Source organism: Lycium barbarum, chromosome 3 (assembly GCF_019175385.1).
Source record: "Lycium barbarum isolate Lr01 chromosome 3, ASM1917538v2, whole genome shotgun sequence".
Taxonomy (NCBI): domain Eukaryota; kingdom Viridiplantae; phylum Streptophyta; class Magnoliopsida; order Solanales; family Solanaceae; genus Lycium; species Lycium barbarum.
Window position 1 is genome coordinate 57304484 of NC_083339.1, and position 6707 is coordinate 57311190.

A 6707-nucleotide genomic window follows, 5' to 3' on the forward strand; every position below is an offset into this window, starting at 1 on the left:
AACATAGTGAATATGTAATCGCCCCAATCAACAAGAAGAGTATATATGAACTCCTTCCTTCTTATAACACAACAATTACACCTCAGATTTCAGTACATAAAGTAATAGCGATAAGCCCACATAATCAACCAATCAGTACCAACCTAGGAATTTGCAACCAAACTTCATGTCCGAAGACCTAAAAATGTTTTCTCCCATCATTTCTATTACATATACATTCAACTAATCAAAGTCTAAATTAAGTAGACCGCAACCTACTTCATATGCAGAACTGGAACAATGCGAGCAACTCCGCAACAACTTTTCCCTTTCGCAAAGCTTTGAAACCTTCAATGTCTAGCAATATAACGCTAAGTGAGTAAAGAATCATTTACTCAAATAAAAACAACAATTGGAAAAGAAGACCCTGTTAGTTCTACCCTTTTCTAATGGTAAAATCATCATTTAGTGATGAACTTATCATAATATCAATCCCAACAATCATACCATTCCAATTCATGGGTTTCCAATCTATTCAACCCCTTTCAAGCAGTTTTTATGCTAAAGTTCTCATTTTTATTAGAACACTAAGTCTCAATATGCTATTTACACCATAAGTAATCAATTCTCATCCTAGAAAGTGGTACTCTACACTCCTAGATGAATAAGAAATGATAAAATCAACAACCCATTCATTATTCAAGGGTTTACTGATTCTGGGGTTCTAATCTTTCATTCGTCATTAGAGGACCTTAAACTAATCATGGAATTTAAAGATGATAATGGAATGAACAACAAAAAGGGTAAGTCTTACCTTCAAATAGGAGTTTTACCCTAGCCTTAGAAAATCACCTCTCACTTTCTTAGGAACTGTTTTGGTGCTATGTGGGGAATGGCTTCGAAATTTGTGATATAAAAGTCAGTTTCTACCTCCCGTCGACCACTACAACAGTCGTCTCTTCGCTGTAGCGGTCTCACTGTGGCGGAAAACCCCACCGCTATGGTGACTTCATTAACCCAAAACCTCGCGGCGGCTCACTCACTGCAGGGGTAGTACACCCGTTGCAGCGGTCACATCCGACCAATGAGCTCTGGTTTCTCACCAGATTTCCACCCAAAATCCCAATATCAATCCGAGGCCCTACAGGCGCAAACCAAACATGCACATCAATGTAAAAACATGCTACAGACTCACCCGCGGCCTCAGAATTTCCGACGGAAGTCAAATTTACTAAGTCACCCCCAATGGCAATAGGTCAAGTTTTCAAACAAGTGCACAAATACAATTGAAGGCCTTTATTTCAGAATTCTAACTCCTTAAGTTATCACTAGATTCACTCCTAGTCTCAAAAAGGCACTAACGGGGGGTAAAATGGCCAAAATGCCCATAACGACCTAGCGGGTCTTACATAAGATACCAATTAAACAACCGTTCGTCCCCAAACGGACAAGGAATGGAAACAAGGGGAAAGGTAACTGACTCAGTGAAAACCTAGGGATAATTATTACTTATATACGATTCAGTCTCCCAAGTAGCTTCCTCCACTGGGCGGTTCTTCCACTGAACCTTCACTGACACAATCTCCTTAGAACTGAACTGACGAACCTCCTTATCTATAATAGCAATAGGCTCTTCCTCATAAGACAAGTTCTCATCTAACAAGCCTGAATCCCAACGAATGATAAAAGAACCATCACCATGATATCTCTTCAACATAGAGACATAAAACACCGGATGAACGCCAGACAAACCTGGAGGCAAAGCCAACTCACAAGCTACAGCTTGCCCTTCTTCCCAAACCTCATCACACCCTTCGTGGGTGGCACTTTCAACAAAACCTGCTTCCCAGCCATGAACTCAAGATCTCAGACCTTCTAGTCCGCATACTCCTTCTGTCTACTCCAAGCCGCCAAGAGTTTTTCCTGTATTACCTTAACTTTGTCTAATGACTCTCTCAAAAGGTCAGTGCCCTATGACCTTACCTCAAATGCATCAGACCACCCAATAGGAGATCTACATCTCCTCCCATAAAGAGCCTCAAACGGGGCCATATTAATGCTCGAGTGGTAACTATTATTATACACAAACTCTGCCAATGGTGAGAACTGGTCCCAGTGAACATCGAAGTCAATCACACAAGCTCGGAGCATATCCTCTAGAACCTGAATCGTCCGCTCAGACTGACCATCTGTTTGAGGGTGAAAAGTTATGCTAAGATCCAACCTAGTGCCCAACTCAGACTGCAAAGTCCTCCAAAATCGAGATGTGAATTGCATGCCTCTATCTGATACAATAGAAATAGGGACCCCATGCAAACAAAATATCTCACGAATATAAATCTGGGCCAACTTATGAGCAGTATAGGTGATTTGAACCGATATGAAATGAGCAGACTTGGTCAATCTATCAACAATGACCCAAATCGAATCAAACTTACCTAAGGTCTTTCGAAGACCAATGACAAAATCTATAGCTATCCTCTCCGACTTCCACTCAGGAATGGGAATCCTCTTAAGCGTTCCTCCGAGTCTCTAGTGCTCGTACTTAACTTGCTGACAATTTAAACAATGTGAAACAAACTCAACAATATTATGCTTCATCTTAGCCCCCCCCCCCTCATAGTGTTGCCTCAAATCCTAATACATCTTGGTAGCACCAGGATGAATAGAATATCTAGAACTGCGAGCCTCCTTTAAAAGCGTCCTAATCAAGTCATCAACACGAGGAACATAGGTACACTTCTTAATCCTCCAAACGCCCTCATTATCAATCATGGCCTCCTTGGCCTCACCACTCAGAACCTTGTCATGAAATTTGCACAAACTCGCATCCTCAAGCTGCTTTGCCCTAATCTAATCCAGAAATGATAATCTCATCTCAACACAAGACAACACTCTACCTGAATCGGACACATCAAGCCTCATGAAACTATTAGCCAGAGTCTGATCCTCTCTGGCCAACAGACGCTCCGAAACAATCCGCCGAGCCAAACTACCTATACTAGTAGATTTCCTGCTCAACGCATCTGCTACAACGTTTGCCTTGCCAGGATGATACAAAATAGTAATATCATAATCCTTAAGCAACTCAATCCATCTCCGTTGCCTAGAATTAAGTTCCCTATGAATAAACACATATTGAAGACTGCGATGATCGGTGAAAGCCTCACAATAGACACCATAGAGATAGTGCCTCCAAATCTTCAAAGCGAAAACCACCTTTGCCAGCTCCAAATGATGACTGGGATAGTTCTTCTCATGAATCTTTAGCTGTCTAGAAGCATAAGCAATCTTCTTCTTTTCTTGCATCAAAACAGCACCCAAACTAGAACGAGAAACATCACAATAAACCACAAAGTCCTTGCCCTCCACGGGCAAAGATAGAATAGGAGTTGTACTCAATAAAATCTTGAGCTTTTGGAAGCTCTCCTCACACTTGTCGGACCACTAGAAAGGTACCTTTTTTTGAGTCAAAGGGGTCAAATGTGAAGCAATAGAAGCAAACCTCTTCACGAACCGACGATAGTAACTGGCTAACCCCACAAAGTTGTGAATCTCTGTCACTGATGTAGGCCTAGCCCAATCTCTCACTGCCTTAATCTTCTTAGGATTAACCATAATCCCCTCTTTCGACATCACATGGCCCAAGAATGATATAGACTCAAGCCAAAACTCAAACTTAGAGAACTTGGCATACAACTCCTTGTCTCTCAGCAACCCAAGAACAACCCTTAAGTGTTTTTCATGATCTTCTTTACTCTTTGAATAATCCAGAATGTCATCAACGAACACTATCACAAAAAAGTCTATGTATGGCTTAAAAATGCCATTCATCAAATCCATAAAAGCAACTGGGGTATTAGTATGCCCGAAACACATAACAAGGAACTCATAGTGCCCATATCTAGTCCTGAAGGCTGTCTTCGGAATATCTTCGGCCCGAATCTTCAACTGATGATAACACGATCTTAAATCAGTTTTCGAAAATACGGAAAACTCCTGAAGCTGATTAAATAAATCATCAATATGAGGGATGGAGTACTTATTTCGGATGGAAACTTTATTTAACTGGGGTAATCAATGCACATCTGCATAGTTCCATCTTTTTTTACACGAAAAGCATAGGAGCGCCCCACAGAGAGACGCTCGGACGGATGAAACTCTTTCAATTCTGTCAACTCTGCTAGTGCCATCCGATATGGAAGAATAGAAATAAGGCGGGTCCCTGGCTCTAAGTCACTGCAGAAATCAATATCACGGTCTTGTGGCATGCCTGAAAAGTCCGGGGGAAACACCTCCGCAAATTCACACACTACCGGGACTGACTCAATAGATGGCCCTTCGCACTAGTATCACGGATATGCGCCAAATAAGCCAAACACCCCTATAACCAGCTTCTTTGCATGAATAAAGGAAATAATTTTCTTTAGGGAGGGACTAAGGTTACCCTTCCCCTCAAGTCTAGGCATCCCGGGCATAGTTAATGTGACTGTCTTGGCATGACAGTTCAGAATTGCATGATAAGGAGCCAACCAACTCATATCCAGGATGACATTAAAATCTACCATATCTAGAATCACTAAGTCAACTCAAGTGCCATACCCCATAAGTGTGACAGTAGAAGATTGATAAACTCTATCAATAACCATAGAGTCTCCAACTGGAGTAGATACATGTATAGGGGCATCATGAAAATCACAGACCATATCAAGACCCATAGAGAAATATGTTAGACACATAAGAAAATGTAGAACCTGGGTCAAACAATATAGAAGCCATCCGTGAAAGATTGAGATACAACTTGTGATGACGACATTAGAGCCCTCTACCTCCGATCTGCTAGGAAAGGCATAACAATGAACTCGTCCACCAGTAGTCTGCGAACCATTGCAACCAACTTGTCCTGCCTGAGCTCCACTCCTGCCGGGCTAATGTCCACCTCTACCTGATTGGAATTCGCCCCTGCTGGTCCGTGTGCCACCTCTACCAGTTATGTGACCTCCACGCCCAGTTTGAGCAGGGTTTCCACCATAAAATCCTCCCTCTCTACCTGATGCTGGAGCTCTAGGAGCCTGAAACTAAGCACCTTGGACACCTTGCCTAAGTCTGGGATAATTTCTCTTGAAATGACCCATCTCACCACACTCAAAGCATCCGCGATCTAGCGTCAGACGCTGAACAGAAATTGGAGAAGCTGAATAACCACCATAGTCTGGAACTCTGGCCTGCAAACCCCCTGGTTGACTGAAATATTACTGACTGGCCCCTGATGGGCCTCCAACTGAAGCATACATGGCTGACTAAATAGGGAGTCCCGAATAGACTTGGGAACTCTGGCCCTTAGAGAAAGAGCCACTGAAACTACCACCCTTTCGGGCCTTCTTCTCCGCGTACTTATTATAACCATCCTGCCTAACACCTTCGACGGTCCCAACATGATCCACCACTTCCTGAAAGGAAGCACCCGAGGCCACAAGCTGAAGAGCTGAGAACTGAAGAGCAGTGTTCAAACCTTTCACAAATCTCCTAACTCTATCCTCCTCAGTAGGTAATAGCTTGAGAGGATAACGACATAGAGAATGGAACCGGGCCTCATAAGCAGCGACTGATGAATTACCCTGCTCAATATTGTTAAACTCATTACGCCTCCTATCCCTGAAAGTACGAGGAACATACTTATCTAAGAAGACCTGATAAAACTGAGTCCATGTCAACGGACGCAATCCCCTTGACCTACACTCCACAAAATCCCTCCACCATAACTTGGCATCCCCAAGAGCTGGAAGGTCACAAACTCAACTCCATACTTCTCCACCGCCCCCATCTGATAGAGCCTCTCATGATAGTCCATGATAAACTCATAAGCATCCTTAACCTCAGTTCCATAGAAGACTGGAGGCTTCATCTTGTGAACCTCTAAAACAAATCATGCTCATCACTAGTCAACACCAGTCCTGCCATTGGTCTAGGAAATACCTAAAGTCCTGGAGCCTTATCTAAACGTGGAGCTATCGCTGCAGCATGCTGTACCCTTGGAGCACGAACTCTATTCAGAGCCTGACCACCCAATCTCATACCTCGGTCAGCTAGAACAACTAGTAGCACTTCTACCTCAGTCAGACCGTTAAACAGATCTAACACTCGGCCCGTAACATCGGTTACCGCTGCAGCAGCCACTACTTCTGGCTGAACTGGTGTTGCTGCAACTTTTGCTGCCTCATCTAGAACTACCTGGGGCTCGGGAGACCCAGCGCGAGCCTGACCAGCTGTAGGAGCCCCACCCCTGGCTGGTGCTGCTGCTCCCCTACCTCTACCATGGATATGGCCCCTGGCCTGACCTTCATCGCGAACAGCTGCCCCAGTGGCCTAGCCTTCACCCAAGCTGCGGCCTACTCGGGTACCTCATTTGCTGCTGCTGCTGCACTAGTCCTCACCATCTGGGAGAGAATAGAAAGAAAAGTCAGATACCAATTTGAATCTTTTAGATACCAATTGGAATCAAGCAACATGAAAGAAAGAAAGAATTTAAATTTTCCTAGTGTCCCATAGCCTCTCGAAGATAAGTACAGACGTCTCCGTACTGATCCGTAAGACTCTACTAGATATGTCCTTGTACAATGAGATCGACGAACCTAAAGCTCTGATCCAACTTTATCATGACCCAAATAGCCGTGAGTGGCACCCACACTAATTCTCCTAGTGGGCGAACCAATCTGCTTAACCAATCA